Consider the following 16,983-nt stretch of genomic DNA (forward strand, 5'->3'; position numbering starts at 1 on the left):
GCCAGCCTGCCAAGGGGACAGAGGGGAGGGGACTCCGCCCTGCAGGGAAGGCTCCTGCCCCAGCCCCAGGGCGCTGGGCTGGCTGAAAGGCTCCAGCTCTGGGACATGGCAGCAGAGGATCTTGCCCAGCCCCGAGCACACCGCACGCTGCAGCCCGGCCGCTTCCCAGGGCGCAGGACTAAGCGCCCCAAGGCGCACCGCCCTCCCCGGCTCCCCCTGCCCGACCCCTCCAATCCGGGCCTGCAAACTACATCTCCCAGCATCCCGCTGGCCCCACAGTGCCTCCCCCCACACACACACCTGAAGAGCCAATGAGGAACCAAGGAGCGCAGCCCCAAATACGCTTCCTGCCCCAGTGACACCAGGGCGCATTGGAGACGGTGCTGCGCCGCGGTGAGTTTCTGGGCGCGGGGGCGGAGGGTCCGGGGATGACTGTGGGGTCCAGGGCGCTCGCCTCTCCTAGGTCCCCTCCCTTGGCCAAAGGCGGCTGGGGAAAGGGGGACACCCCATCCACATAAACAAGCGTCCGCCCCTCCCCGCGTGGCTGGCGAGGGGGCCACCTGCCCGGCCCCTGCTTTACCAGGCTGCGAGCCCCATCCCCGGCTGGGTCAAGCCGCCTGTCGCCCCGCGCTGCCGCTTGCAGAGAGCCAGGCTGCAGGAGCTCAAGGACTCATCAGCCAGGGGTCTGTGGCATCTCCCCTCGGCAGGATCTGCCCCCCTGCCCCTCCATTTCCAGTGGGGCTAGGGTGACACTTCTCTGGGGCTTGTTCTTGCTTGCTCAGATCGAGGCGCCCTGTCTAGCTGCGTGCGTCGGAGACCTCTGCCTGCAGCCGCCTCCCCTCCAGAAATCATTGCAAAACAGACTAAATCCTGCCATTGCCCTGTGGGACTCGGGCGGGGAGCTCTGGTTCACGCTGTCTGTGCGTTGTCAGCACCCTGCTGGCTGCCTGGCAGCTCCTTGGAGTTTTCTGGCTCGACCCCCGTGCACTAGAAGAAGCGGCTGGTTCTTTGGTTAATAGGTAATGCACTTTACTTCTTCACGGACGGGCTTTGAATTCTGCGCCTGGGCAGTGAAGGGAGATTGGCTCCTTCACAATAGTGTTTTTTTAAATAGTGAATCAGAAAAATCATATGGAAAACGGTGCTTAATAGGGTTGAGCCTGAAATAACGTACGCTCTGGAGCTGGACTGGAGTTTACAGCTCAAACTTAATAGGCTGAGTTAAAGGATCCTGATGTGTGGGGACAATGGGATCTATAAACGAATTTAGTAACATTATTAATGGGGGGGAGCACTCATGTCATGTCTTTTATGCAGGACTCTAGAATTAACAGCTTTGGGGCTCAGGGTTCTTTGTCTGGACCTGTGTCTTGCGAGTTTAATTACTGTAATAACTTTTGATGGGTGGGATAGATACGCTACAGGGAAACCTCTAATCCCTCAAGCCAAGCTGCCTCTTCCAGATGTGCCCTGTACCTCAGTTGTTACTAACCAGCTGTCATTTTAGGACTATAATTACCAAATAAGTGGCTATAAAACACACACATCAGCTGAAGGGTGGAAGGAGAGCAGAAACCCAGTTCACTGCCCTGCAATATACTTAATCTGGAGTTGGGAGAGTTAGCAGGATCTAGTTTGTTACTAGCTTTGCAATATTAGGGAACCCTTAATGGACCATTGAAAATACTAATGCCGTGAGTTGCACTTGGATAGCACAGAGATGGGAGCATATCTGGATAGTTGTGAGGTTCCCGTAGGAAGTAGCATGTATGTGTGAATTTGAGGAGGGGGAGTTGAGTCTGCAATCTTGGTGTATAATCCTTCTGTTAAATGCTGGAGCTGTGGTAATTTTCCATGCAACTATGACTGATAACTAATCTTCTTTGGACCATAAACTCCTGAAGTCAGGGAATGTGCCCCTGCCTGTTTGGGCAGAGCAGCACTATATATACATGTTTTGCAATTGCAACATTAGCTGGCAATGTGATTATGCAACAGTGAATGTTTGGCCTAAGAGTATCTCACTTGTAGCTAATCACCTTGTCAGCAGGTGTAAGTGCTCCCTGGAGCTATGGAAGCTGGTGCTCTTTATGAGTCACAAGAATTTTTTTTTTCCCCATCCAATTTATTCTTCAGTTTTAAGGCTGCCTTTTTGTGCCATCGTGGCTCACAACCCAGCTCACGAGGCAGGTAGATGCCAACCTAGGTCTCTAGATGAGTGGGATTAAGGGGACGATAGTCCTCATCTCCACCCCAACTCTTTTATATCAGCAAGCTGCAGACCTGCCTGCGGAACTGTTTGGTGTCGCAGTGGGGATTTTAACGAGTCCTCAGCATCTCGACTGGAAGCGGAAGCGGTGATGCTGTGGCCATCAGGCCTTAAGCCAGTGTCCTGCCTTGCTCTTTGGGTGCAATTCATCATTCTTTGAAGCTAGAACGTTCCTGGACTTCTTGGAGACTCAGCTGCAAGAGAGCAAGACAGCACAATTCAATGTGGAAGACTCTGCTTAGGAACCCTGAACCAGATGCCACATCACACCACCACCAGCACCCCACAGTATTCATGGGGGCTTGGGCTTCAGAATTGCTCAGCAGGCAGCATGCTGAGCTCTCTGGAAAACCAGGCTACTTATCAGGTGCTGAAATGGGAGTTCTGCTCTCCTTACATTCTGGTATCAGCTCTGGGAGCTGAGAACCTTTTGAACAATCTCTTCTGGCAGTGATGCCTAATGGAGAGCAAAGCACTTCAGTGCAAATGAGACACCACTGAGAGAGAACTTGGAGCAAGACCCTTGGGAATCTCGGCTCCATGGTCAGAAGTGGGCTGGCTGGGGAGATGAGATGGGAGTGCTGCCAAGCTTTGTGGGTGAGGGGGTTAGGTAGGGCTGCCTCCCTCAGAAGATCAAGAATTCAGTGGGGATGGGCAAGAGCAAAGACCAGCTGGAGTGCTGACAAAAAGAAGCTATCAGAGAGTGAGATGGGAGAGACGGTCTTGGTGGCCCTGGGCCCCATATAGCCCTAAGTCACTGTTATTTTACACAGGGCTAACTTCACCTACCATCAAAATGCAGCCACCTCTGAGGTGAAGCGTGGGATCTTCATAATGGTGCACAGCGACAATAAAAAAGGAGCTGACAACAGGAAAGTGAAGGATGATCCTAGAGCCAATGAAAACTGCAGGGAGGATTTAGGGAGCCAGACTGTCATGACCAGGGCCGGCTCCAGGCACCAGCCAAGCAAGCTCGTGCCGTGGGCGGCAGATTCTAAGGGCGGCTTTCCTCCAATCCTAGGGTAGCATGGACGCCCTTTTTTTATTCTTTTCTTTTTTTGTTCGCCACTCTGGCCGCCCTGTAGGGAGCAGTGACGCGGAGGAGGGGAGCGCTCTGCTGGGAGCCGGCGGCGCGCTCCATCTGCCCCAGCCGGCGCCAGGTCTGCAGCAAGCCTAGCAGCCTGCATCCTTCCCTCCCCGACGACCTTCAACTCACCTGCAGGCGGGAGCGGCAGGAGCCCTCCCGGCAGGTGGCACGGTAGGAGGGGCCGAGTGGTGAGCGCCCTGGCTGAAGGAAGCCCTGGCCGCCCCCCTTCTCTCTCTCCCCCCGGCTTCTTCCCCCTCCCCTCTGCTAGCCAGGTCATGCACTCCACTGCCCGGGGCACATCTGCAGCGCAGGGAGTCCCGCTAGCTGAAAGTTTGCACCCTGGCTCCAGCTGCCCCGCAGGTTTTTTTGTTTGTTTTTTTTTGCTTGGGGCAGCAAAAAAGCCAGAGCTGGCCCTGGTCATTACCCAAGCTGGAATTTGACCAGCACTCAAGAGTCATTACACCTTACCTTGTGGCAAAGGTTATGGGATCCTTAGGAGCCTATGGGGTCAGGCTCTCTGAAACACAGCACCCCAAATGCCAGACTGGAGCACTGGGGACAGGACTTGCCTCGAGGAAAAGATGCTCCCAATTGAGTCACCAGCACCATTCTTTGCAGTGCCTCTGTGTTGCTTTGGTGGTGTCCCATCCAGTCCCTCACTTGGCTTGCTGCCAGGCTAATTGGCGATGTGGGCTCTGACAGCTCCAGCTGACATGGCTGTTGCTGAAGTTGTTTGAAGTGAAAACCAGGCGCTGGTGTTTCCTGCACGGGACTCTGGCCGCATTGTTTCATGATAAGTAACCAAGCTGCTTAGCCCAAGCATGTCTGAAGTGCAGCTCAGACAGGTTCTCAGTGTCCAAGCCTGCAGCTAGCTGTGGTCCATTGACCAGTTAGAATGCCGGTGATGCTGCTTCCTTCTACACCAACGCCCAGAGCTCCAAGGGCAAGAACGGGCCATCCCCTAGTCCTGGGAGACAGCTGTGCCTACTGGAGAAAGGCTGGCCTGGAAGTTTGGGGTCTTTCCCTAACCTTTGTGCCAGGCTCCTATTAAAACTGGCAATGCCAGGCCTGCGGGGCTGGGAACATCGGAAGTTGAGGAACCAGTTTGGAAGAGCTGAAGGGCAAAACTCTGCCATCTCTAAAGCAGAACTGGGCTGGGGCGAGCCAGGGGATGCTATGCCAGGAGGGGTTATGCCTAGGGAAGGCACTAATGAGCATGCTGGGAAGCAGCTTCATCCCCAGAAAAACTGTGCCCTCATCCTGCTTCCCCAGCTCCTGCCCAGTACGGCTCCCATACTGTTATGCAGTGGTGGGTCTGTAGGTACATCCCTGACCAGACACGCCCCTCCAGAAGCGTTGGCTGGACCGTGTCCTGCAGCTCAGCTGTAGCTACTGCCTGTGCAATGCCCCTGGAGAAGGGGAGAGGGAAGGGCTGCTTGCTCCACCTAGTACAGGCCTGGCCATAACTTGCCCCTAAGGCCATGTCTCACCTAGCAAAGTCTTGCCAATATAGCTACACCAGTATACAGTGCACGGCAACAGTAAAAATCTGGTATACTGATACCAGCAAACCTTCCCAGTGGAGACACCGCTTATGCTGGCAAATGTGGTTTTGCTGGCATGGCTTATCTTGGTTCCCTGTGTGAAATAAGCTATCTTTTTTGCCAGTATACTGCCGCTACACTAGGACTCTTGCCGAAATAGAGGGTGTGACTTTTTGGCAACATTTCTATCAGCCATTACTATGCTGGCAAGCTTCCAGTGTAACCCTGGCATCAGCGTCAAAGGTCTATCTAGGACAATCATTCTCAAGAACCTGTGGTGCCCGATTTGATGGTAAATTGGCAATAATGAAAGAAGCCATTATGAGGCAATGGCGGGAGATTGCAATCCTTTAGTAGTGGTTTTTTGCCTTTTGGCAGAAGCTTAAAGCAGTGGTTCTCCGACTTCTTTACTGGCGACTCCTTTCACACAGCGAGCCTCTGAGTGCGATCCCCCTGTATAAATTACAAACACTTTTTATATATTTAACACCATTATAAATGCTGGAGGCAAAGCAGAGTTGGGATGGAGGCTGTCAGCTCGTGACCCCTTCCTTCCCCCATATAGTAACCTTGCGACCCCCGGAGGGGGCCCAACCCCCTGGCTTAAAGGGACACAGTCAGGGCCTTATAAAACCTGATCATCAATAGAAATGCTTCTGTTGAGAGTCTTAATAAATAAATAAAGGTATATGTGGAGGCAGGGGGGGAAATAATATTTCCCTGCATTATCTGCAGTTCCCTGCTAAGGGAAACGCACTAGCAATTGGCCTAAAATACGTAAATGTGACCGTTTACACCAGATTTTTGTATTTCGCTCGTTCTGGGTCAATGGCAGTGCTGCCAACCTCAAGCATTCAAAAATTATGCAATTTGCTTCAATATTCTTATTACATTTAAAAAGTCGTCATAATTCAGGCTGGTTTACTTTCGGGTTTGAGCCTCTTGGCTCCTGTTTTCATGTTTTGGTCCGCAATCAGGAGGCTAGAACTAACTAGGTCAGTGAAATCTGAAATACTCCAGTAGCATCCCTGCGGGAGGTAGGGGTGTAAGAAAACCCATGAGACGCCTGATAAAATGCCAGGAGTTGGCAACAACATTGCCCGTGGATTTATTGGAGAAAAGCATAATCTGTCTGTGAAATCAGGTTTAATACCTGAGCGCTGGTAGGAACTCAAATAAGGAGGTCCTACATTATTTATACATTTACACCTGGCAATTTCCCTTCAAGTTCTGCCGTTGCAGAGTTGACTCCTTGCATAACTGATCAAGTGTCTGGGCATGACTGTAATGGAAAAGGACATCCCAGACTTGGTCAAATCATATAATAACCTGTATAGAGGTGCGAGATTAGACTATAAAGTTCACATTCATTCCCATGATATGGGTGGACTTTTTTGTGGTTGTATGGAGAGAACTCTGCAGAGTTTCAATCTGGAGTCTGTCTGCGCAGAATTATTAGAGTGCCAGCAGAGACATGGAAGGAAAAGGTGTGTGGATGGGCCTCTGTAGGACACGGCTGCTGGCTTCCGTGTCTTTATTTAGCACTGAGTACGTTGTCCCTATTTAGTAACTGGCCGACACCGTGGCAAGTGCTTATTTCCCATACACCCAAAGCTGCCACGAGCTCCTTATTGCCAACCTCTAGAGCTCAAAAAATCAAGAGTCGGGCTCCCAAAATCGTAATTTTTTTTAAAAACACTTCTCTTGAGTTGCCTTCTGATTTTTTTGAGCCTTTGGGGGCTTCCCCCTGCCCCCCCCCCGCATGTTTTTCTCCAAACCCAGGAGAGCCAGATTTGTTTGTTTGTGGTGGTGGTTTTTTTTAATGAAAGCTGAGATTCTTACGTAACCACATGACTGCAGGAGCAGGGGCTTTACCAAAAACACCCAATACCGCAAGAGCTGGCAACGCAAACTGCCATTTAGATTCTCATTATGTACAGGAAAGGAGAAGAGAATAAATCAAGTCTTCGTGGGAGTGCATGAGCCGTGTGACCTTCCGGAACATGCTGTGTCAGCTTTGCCTTGCAAAATGGCAGCGTGTCTCCAAGAAGCTGTCTGTCTGAAGAAACTTAAAGGTGCAGTACCCTGAAAATAAGCTGATGTTACAATAGGCTGATTCAAAGGAACCTGTCTTTCCTCTCTTCCCAATACATGTTCTCTGCTGGTACTGGTATCTGCTATAGGCTTGCTTGGGATTCTGCCAGTACGTAGCAGTTGAGCACACCCGCTTAATCAGTGATCAGAAAGATGAGACGCTGCCCAGCCCTGTGAAGTGGAATCTTAGCCAGGCTTATTTTTAAACTGGTTTAAAATATGCAGACATAGAAATGTGGAGACAGGGTCACCACTAGGCCCAGCAACTTATGGGGAGGTTTTTAAAGGGCGGATACCAAGCTGCGTAGCTCATGCTACAGTTCCATGGGGAGAGTGAGATGTTGCCAGGACCCTTGTGGCCAAAATAGCAGGCGGAGGCAGCTAGCGCAGCCTGGATCCAGGTACTGCTGTGCAAGGGAGTCCAGCATTCATGCAGGAGGCGAGGTGAGACTATGCCAGAAAGGCTGGGGCAATCTGTATGGGGCTGTGGGCTCGGGGGCTTCTGGTATGAAAGCACCATCTGGAAAGGAGGCGTTTCTGTAAAATGCACGAAGCAGCTGCTGCTTGGCAGTCACCCGGAAACCAGCATAACCACATCAGAGCCACTCTCACCAGAAAATTGCTGACTCCCCTGCGGCTGCACATAGGTGCAACTGCACTGACTGTGGGGAGGGAGCGCCTGCCTCCTGCACCTGCTTCCTGGGAGATGCCAACAGGTGCTCCGTTGGCACAAAGAGCCATGACTTCTTCCTCCACTTCAGCAGCTGGGCATTGTGGAAAGCTGGCTTCTAAGGCACCAAGCCACCAATGAGCTAATTTGTCTGGCTTGGTGACTTTGGCAGCTGTAGAACTTGGGAGGGAGATACCACTGCACGTAAGAGAGAGATTCTGAAGGGTCCTGGACCTCCGGTCCTGGACCCTTCTCCCCCACAAGGTTCCTGCTGTATAGGGCATCTTGGTCAGCTGATAAATCAGGGTGCGAATATAACCTGGTGCGAATATAAATCAGGATTGTTGCAGGTAACTTGGAGAGGCTCTGTGCTGATCAGTCTGTGAAGTTGTACTAGACGGTGCTTGTGGGAAATCAAAAAGTCCAAGCGTGATTCACTGGCTTGGTCCAAACGATTACATCTCCCTCTATTGGCTGGCGCCAGTTTGACAGTTATTCACAGTTAATGAGCTACTCCTTTACCTCAAGTAGTCGTGGCTCTTAGCTTTGAGGCTGAGGTCCTCTCGTCGTCCCTGCTAACTATCATGACCCTAGCAGAGCTGAGCACGTGTGCAATCAAGAAGATTGGAATAATAGCTTACCGACTTAGGGTCCTCTTGCAAATCTTTGCTTCAGCTCCCAGGCGACATTTCTCATGCATCCAATGCAGCATATTATCTCATCGCTTAAGGTGAAATTCACAAGGCTTATGTTTTGAGTGCTTAAGTGGTGCAGACTTTTCAGGGCTGGTCCTCTGCGCTGGGATCATTTAAACTGAATTAACTGGCATGAGCTTTTACTGTTGCAAACTTCTGGACTTTTAAGAGCTGGCAGTAAACTCTGTGGAGTTCACTTGCTGATGAAGCTTTGTGTAGCTTAAGTGAAACTATTGCTACACAGTCGTGGGATGGAATTCTTGCTTGTCTCTCTGGTATGTTGTGTAAAAAAACAAAAAAGTTCTTTCTGTACAGAAGAGATCCCTGTCTCCTGAGCAGTTTAGACCTGATTTATCCTACCTTGCTGATAAAGACAAATTGCATGTTTGAAATTTCTCTTTAAAATGACCTAATTACAAAACTACTGTGAAGCTAGTGCTGCTGCTGTGGTTATTCTGGTTCTTATTAATCAAAGAACTATCAGATTTTCTGTCCTGTGAAAAAAATCTTGAGATTTCTGAATTATTTTTTGTCCCAAATACAGATGAAAAGCCAAAATTTTTCACAAAACAAAATTAGCAAAACTTTGATTTCAGTTTGAGCAAAACATTTTTGTTTGAATAAATTCAAAATGTTTCATTTTGATTTCAACCCATCTTTAAAAAATTGTTTAAGTACATTTGAAACAAAACTCAAATCTTTGTCTGAAAAGGGAAAAATAAGATGTTGACACTGTAAAAAAAAAAAAAAAAAAAAAAAATTGAAAAAAGTTTCACATGAAATTTTATCAGATACAATTTTGCAAAATATGTTGTCGTTTTCCAAAGAAAACTATTCTGATTAAAATTTTCCAATGAGCTCTAGGCAGATCCCACTTCAGGCAGAAGAAATCTAGTCCAGGTCTTACCTGTGGCCAATAGATACAAAGTGTTGGCTAAGGCTAAGATCAGACAAATATAAAGCACATCTTTGATCTGTGACAGAAATACATCAGTCAGGAAGGCTTTGTGTAGGTTTTCCTATGTGTTTGTTTTGTTTTGATCCAGTCAAAAATAAATGGATGCTTTGCTATTGTTGGAGACTAAACTAAACTCTCTGACAGTATCAAAGTAAACTGTGATGGCACATAAACTGCGTCCCAGTAGACAGTATCTGACTTGTTTGCAAAAGTCTGTTTTTGTTTTCTTCCATACACAGAGCAGTGCTATACTGGGTCTAAATGGCTCTTTCGAGACTAAGGAAATTACTACTTCTGGGAAGATAATGTTCTTTTTAAATCTTCCCAGACAGAGGGGGACACAGTGTTCAAGACTCTTTAGTAGGTCACAGGTAAGGGGTAAATGGCAGTTGTGTTGCTATTTGTGGCATTCCAAAATAACGTTAGAAGCACCTGCTGTTGGATGCAAAGGCCAGAATTCTCAAAGATAGGAGGCTAACTCCAAGCTTCCAGATAGCTGGCCTACCTGGTGGGAGCTACTGGGCATTCAGCACGCTTAGAAAATTGGGATATGAGTATCTCCATTCAAGGAACTAGACAAAAGGTTACAAATGCCGGGACGCAGAGAGAATCTTGCAATGTTAAAACATGTCTTCTCCAAAACAGATGACTGTTTGTTTGTATGGGTGGGCTCCACAAAAGCCCTCAGCGTTGGTCTAACTCTGCTCCCAATGACGTTGATGGTAAGGCAGAGCTCCATATGCTTGGCCACTTTCATAGTGCCAGCTGTGTAGATTTCAGACTCCTCCTCCAGAGGTAATGTAAGTTTTTGGCCTAACAAACACTGCTGCCGTCGGGTTTGTCTGGCCAAATCTCCCTGCATTGCATTAGGCACTTTTCCTTCGGGGGGCTACTCCATGTGTGCTTTAAGTTTGTTTTGCAGGTGCCCACGTCTGGTGACAGCAAATTTAGTGTGAAGGTAATTTGGAAAATGCTGTGTAAATGCTTATAACAAATGTCTTCACCCCGGCTACCACTATTGTCCTCTCTAGTAGGTTAGAAGTGAACGGAAATATAAAGTAAGTCGCCCAGATCTGTGCTATTTTGAAAACCAGGCAAAACTGAGTTTACTCATCCCACCTCTTCCCCAAAAAACGCCCTGATCACAAGACACACTGTGTAAAGCACATGAGTTCTCGGGCTTTGGTAGTAACATTCATGCTCTATTGCCTTCATTTGTTGCTAGTATCCCAAGGATCTATTAACATGAGAGCTGGGTTAATATCATAAACCCACATGGATCAACCAAGGGTTGTGATGGATTCTCTGTCACTGACAATTTTTAAACCAATGCTGGATGTTTTTTCTAAAAGATCTGCTCTACGAACTTTTTTGGGGAAGGTCTATGGCCTGTGTTATACAGGAGTCGGAATAGGTGATCACATTGATCCCTTCTGGGCTTGGAATCTATGAAATCCATGCCTGAAGCCTGCAAAGAGAATTACCTCTTGCATCTGCCTTGAGTGTAAAGTTTTCTTCTCTGCTTATCTCTATTCATCTTATTGTTACCACCTTCCCCCACAGTGACTGGCCAGCCAACTGGAATTACAAGCAGCACCACACTTGGGTTAAGAGTTTGTGTGTGTGTGTGTGGATGGTGTAGCAGATATGGCAATATCCTGGATAAACCGTACTCAGTTAAGTTTACAATAAACTCCTAAAATACTTATTTAAAAATGCAAATGTTTATATGTTACCGGGGGATTGTATGTAATTTATTTAAAGGGAAGACAGTACTAATGTAAACCCTGGAAAGTGTAATGAGCTTCAAAGGACTCTTAAAATAACAAGCCAGACAAGACTGAACTTTCAGTGGAGTGGCTGTCCTAGGAAATACTTAGGAAAAGGAGAATGCAAATTACCCGCTGTAATACTCAGAATGGCACCCCGTAACCCCCATATTCATCATGTCTATATTGTGATAGTTCATATAAAGCATGTCGTGAGATATCCTATGAAAGGTCATGATCTACTGAAACCTATTGTTCTGTCTAAATATGTATATCATTAGCGCGTATGAAGTTGAGATTTTGCTGTATGGTTGTTCCTGAAATATGCTGTAAGTTTGCTAGTTACATACAAAAGACTCCACCCAGGAAGGTGCTCCATGACTATTCATCAGCAGGGGAGTTATAATCAAGGGATTTATAATTCAATGACAGCTGCCCGAGTCCACACAACAATGGTTTACTTGATCACTGAAACTCAGCAAAGTTCAGCGGGACATGTCTGGGCAAGTGTCTCTCAGGAACATGGATTGAGGGTATAAAATAAGGAACAGTTGAAGCGTGTCTTTGCCTTTCTCCTCCCCCACCTACACTGGAAGCAACTGGAATGCCAAGAAGAAGAAGGTCATCTGAGGAGACTGGTCCAGGCTCAAGGGGAAACCTGTGTGTTAAGAACTGTTTTAAGAACAGTTCACCAGCCACAGGCCTTGTTGGAGGGATCTTTGGTATGCTCATTATAATATCATTTTTAATGAGTTTTCTCAGTAACGCTTTCACTTTAAGAATAAACGTACTTGCTTAGAAAGAGCTGTGTGGTAACTTATAACTCTGGCAATTGCATTGTTCTCTTACTAGGAGAAAAGTATGGCAGGCCTGCTTAGGCAATCTGATTGCGCTGGGGAATTCACAGTGCAGACAAGGAACTGTGCAGCCTAGAAATACCATGACTGATATATGCAGGTCTCCACATAAGAAGATGAGAGCTGGGGACCCAGAAGCCTGAGAGTGGGTGTCCTGGCTGGACCCTGAACGGGGAATACAGGTGCAGTTACCCTGAATTGTGAGAGGTGGAACTAGAGTTAACTCTGCAGTGAAGACAGGTCATAGTTAAGGCTACATTTTAGTCTCAGGTATTTTTAATAACAGTCACGGACAGGCAGGGGTGAAAGTGAGCCAGTACCAGCCTGTATGCAGCCCATGTTAAAGTGCTGCAGTGGCCAGAAACCCAGGTCTTTTTAAATCACCGCCAGAGCCACGGGCAACGGGAGCCAGGCAGCATGGATGGGTTGGCTGGGGGAGGCTGACCCCCCAGCCCCGTCCCTTCAGCCCAAGGGCCAGCCCTTTCCGGGGGCCAGAGCCGGCCCCCATACCCATAGGCGCCGACTCCATGGGTGCTCCAGGACTTGGAGCACCCATGGGGAAAAACTGATGGGTGCACAGCACCCACTGGCAGCTGCCTCTCCTGTGCCCCCCCCCCCCGCCCCAGCTCACCTCTGCCTCCATTCCGCCTCTTCCCCTGAGCGGGCCACCGCATCCTGATTCTCCCCTCTCCCTCCCAGCACTTGCACCATGAAACAGCTGTTTTGCGTGGCAAGCCTAGGGGGGAAGCGAAGGAACGCAGCACACTTGGGGAAGAGGCGGGGCCAGGGCAGGGATTTTGGGAGGGATCCAGTAGGGGCGGGGGCAGTTAGGGTAGGACCTGGGGGGGGGGTGGGTCTGAGCACCCACCGGTGCCAACATAAGTTGGCACCTGTGCCCATACCGGTAAGAATTTATTACTTTCACCCCTGTGGACAGGTCACTGGCAGTAAACAAAAATTCATGGCCCATGACCTGTCCATGACTTTTACAATATATCCCTTGCTAACCCTTGGGTCAGGGGGCCGCAGGTGCTCTGGGGGAAGGTGGTCCAGTGACACCACAGGGGCTGGGGGTGTGGCCCAGGGGAGCCAGGCAGCCCTGCCACGTGGCCCAGGACCAGCTGGTGCTGGGGCAGGGTGAGAGCAGGCAGCGGCACGAGCCCCAGGGCCCCTGCTGGTGATGGGGAGAGAGGGGGTTGGCAGGTTCTCTATCTGGCTCCGACTGGCAAGTCTTCCTAGGGGGAGCGGTGACCAGGGGGCTTCGCATGCTGCTCATGCCACAAACCCCGGCTCCGCAGCTCCCATTGTCTGGGAACCGCAGCCAATAGGAGCTTCGGGGGCGGCGCCTGCAGATGTGGGCAAGCCCCTTGGCCCCTCGGCCCCTCCTCCTAGGAGCTGCAAGGACATGCCGGTGAGAGCCCCCCACTGATGTAAGCGCTGCTCCTGCACCCCAACACCCTGCCCCAGCCCTGAGCATCCTTCCAGACCCAAACTACTGCTGGTCCAGGGGCTACAGAAGTCACGGAAAGTCACAGAATCCGTGACTTCTGTGACAGACATGCAGCCTTAGTCATAATTTGTGGGAGGCTTATGAGACAGTGTAAAGTCATTAGATTTGGATAAAAAGAGAGTCTCGCACGACTGGCTGGCTGGCTTTAGGCCAATTCAACCAATTCTCCTGTATCGGGCCTTGCCCCTAAGAGGGCCCCGTGCCCAAGCCCCAGTACGGTGTATGGGCAAGAGCCGGTGCGCTGTACCGGGGTAGTCCAGCTTCCCCAGAGGGCAATTTAAAGGGCCTGGGGCTCCCAGCAGGGGCTGGAGCCCCAGGCCCTTTAAATTGCAACCAGAGCCCCACTGCTGGAGCCCTGGGGTAGGGCTGCGAGGCTCTGGGGGCTATTTAAAAAGTCCGGGGCTCCCATTGCTTCTACTGCCCCGGCCCTTTAAATAGTCGCTGGAGCTCCGCCGCTTCCCCAGGGCTGGGACGGTGGAAGCAGGGGAGCCCAGGGCTGCTGCTGCTACACCGGTGGGGGAGGGCGGAGGAGGGGGCACTCACCATGCAAGGTGGGCTGCACCCCCTGCCCTGCCCTGCCCTGCCCGCAGCCAGCTCCTGCTGCACCAGCCCCTGCCTGCAGCCAGCCCTGCACCCTCTGCCCGCAGCCAGCCCATCTCCATCCAGCCCCTGCCACATCTCCTGCCCTTCCCACACCAACCCTGCACCCCCTGCCTTGTTTCCAGCCAACCCCTGCTGCACCCCCTGCGGCCCTGCCTGAAGCCAGCCAGCCCACCCCACGCACCTCTGTCTCCAGCCAGCCCTGCACCCCTTGCCCTGCCTGCAGCCAGATCCTACCTCCAGTCAGCCCCTGCCCTGTCCTGCAGTTCCCAGGGCAGTAACCCTGCACACCTGCTTCAACGAGGGGGGCAGGGAGCAGGTGGGACCCACACTTGTGCACGCTCTAGGGTGACCAGACAGCAAGTGTGAAAAATCGGGACAGGGTGGGGGGTAATAGGATCCTATATAAGAAAAAGACCCAAAAATCGGGACTTTCCCTATAAAATCGGGACATCTGGTCACCCTAGCGCACCCCAGGGAGTGGCAGGGACCCACACATGTGAAACAGAGCTCGTTTCTAGTTCAGGCCCATCTTTTTAAAAAAGAACTTTAGGTAGGGTTAACATACATCCATATTTTCCCAGACATGTCAGGCTAAATTTTAAAAATTTCTCCTGGGAAACTGAAAGGCTTTTTAAAAAAAAATTATTTTTTTTTAAAGTCATCCCTGCCGGGGCCCCGCTGAAAATGTTCAAATCGGGCCTCACACTTCCTAAAGCTGGCCCTGTGCGTGCGCGCATGCACGCGCCCGCGCACACAGCACACACACACACAGGGCCCAGGGCGGGAGGATAGTTGTTTCTGCTGATGAGTGCTAGTGACCCACCCTACCAAAAGCTTTTTCCAATGAGCAAAAGCCCACCTATGCTGCTCCTGCTCATGGCTCTGCTCCAGCCAGTTATGTTCTATTCAGCACCAGCCAAGTGAGGGTTATTATAATCTCATTTTGAGGCATGGATATGCCAAGATCCTAGCGGCTTTTACTTGGCCGCCAGCTTGCTTGGCTCAGCCAGGGGGTGAAGGACTAGAAAGCGCAAAGCAAGAACAGGAGAGGGAGAAGAGAGGGCAGGAGACCCTTGGAAGGCAGCACAAGAGGCAACAGACAAGAGAACCAGGAAAAAGAGGCCCCATAAAAACAGAGCAGCCAACTGTTTACGTGCCTAATGGTCAAGCGTCTGCCTATATATTTCTCTCCCTTCCTGAGTCCCTCTGTCTCTTTGCAAATCTCATCTGAGAAGATCTTTCTGTGACCATTAAAGCTAATCAAAATGTTTTCCAGCAAAGAGGAGTTTGGGTGGGTGGGGTTTTTTTTTGTTTTGTTTTGGAGGGGGTTAATTATATTTTATAATTTTTGTAATTAACAAAATTGGAGTTTTCACAAGATTTCAGTTTTTGTTAAAACATTTTTTTGAAGAAAATCAAAAGGGGTGAGTTTGTTTAGTTTTGGTCAGAAAAATCCAACATTCTCCATCTCTCTTCACCCCCTGGGGGGTGGGGCCATGTAAAGTCAGAGAATGTTCTTTGCTTCCCTAACCCGGGAATAACGTTTTTCAATTGAAAACGTTAGAAAAGACACATTTTATTTTTTGGAAGTTACTTGTAGAATATACTTTCCCCTCTCCACCAGCTCTACGGAATATATTGTGTTCGGAATGATTTCTGGAGAGGTAAAGAATTAGTGTGCAGTACAAAGCACCCCTACCCGCTGCATGCTAGCCTACAGAACTGTGTTTCTATTACTGTTTCCCTCAACAACTTCTCCCATGCATTGATTCTCTACTAACCTGCCCCTCATGGGTGGCGTGTTTAAGAGGCCAGGGAAGGCTAAGCTTCCCCAAAAAAAGACCGGCCGTGCAGGGGGGACAGGCTGCGGATGTGGTGCCGGGGCACCCCTCCGGAGGCATCCTGGCCCACCGCTGCCTTTGGAGCACCGGAAGTGAAGCTCCATAGAAGTGGAGCCGGGGGCCACCAATGCCCGGACCATGGCGTTGCCTGCAGTTCGCTCCGCCCTTTCCCCCAAGGCCCTGCCTCTGTCCACCCCTTCCCCTGAGGCCTCCCCCCACCCACCTGCGCTCTTCCCTGCCCCACCCCTGCTCAGCCTTCCCCCCACCCAAGGCCCTGCCACTCGCTCCTCTCTGCTTCCCTCACCTGCCCCGTGGCTTGATAAAGGCAGGAAAAGTGATGGGGCCATGGCCCCATGGCAATCCCCCTGTTCCAGGAAGGAAGTGGAGAGGAGCAAGCAGCGGCAGGAGAGCCTTGAAGGAGGGGGCAGAGAAGGGGTGGGGCAAAGGGAAAAGGTGCAAACAGGAGACAGACTGAATGAGTCCAAACCAAAAGGCCTCCTGATACCTCAAGGGCTGTGTTAATATCATGCCTGGTAAACAGGAAAAGTGGAACCAGAACATAACCAAAGTTGGTGCGTTGGAATCTAGGCCTAACGGGCAGACAAAATCATGAGGGGATGGGCTAGTCCACCCATCACTCTTTTTGTGGGTCCTTTAAAGAAAGAGACTTTAGAGGAGAAAAATTGGCAAGTTTCACTATCATGGCTGCCACCCCCACCATCTCCCAGGACCCCAGACCTTCTTTGTCCTAATCCTGAGAGATTCCCTGACCAGACTGAGCCAGAGAGAGGGACCCAGACATCATCGCCACCTCTACTGGCTTCATCTGAGCCCTAAACACTACCTGGGCTGAAATGGGATCAGACTGTAACAGCAACACCAGCCCATCTCAACTAATTTCTCTTTTCTCCCAACAAGGACAAGTTATGGCAATCTCTGATACATCTGAGAGTCTGTCAAACAAGGTGGTTTTTTTTCCGCTCCCTTTTAAAAAACCTCCCCCCAACTAAAGGGAAGAGAAGTTGTTAAAATGAAAGCCTGATTCAATGCCTTACATTTCAAAGGCTTTCATTGTTTGTCCTTCTT

General features: G+C 50.1%; 1 protein-coding gene across 1 annotated transcript in view; it reads left to right on the plus strand.

Moving 5' to 3' along the window:
- Window positions 1–322: 322 nt before the first annotated feature.
- MYORG (myogenesis regulating glycosidase) overlaps window positions 323–16,983 on the plus strand; it is a 28,630-nt gene continuing 11,969 nt past the window's right edge. Inside the window, exon 1 of the mRNA XM_032780168.2 lies at window positions 323–393. The gene's annotated coding sequence lies outside the window, so the exon portion shown is untranslated. The remainder of the gene's footprint in view (window positions 394–16,983) is intronic.

Source organism: Chelonoidis abingdonii, chromosome 6 (assembly GCF_003597395.2).
Source record: "Chelonoidis abingdonii isolate Lonesome George chromosome 6, CheloAbing_2.0, whole genome shotgun sequence".
In the NCBI taxonomy this organism is placed as follows: domain Eukaryota; kingdom Metazoa; phylum Chordata; order Testudines; family Testudinidae; genus Chelonoidis; species Chelonoidis abingdonii.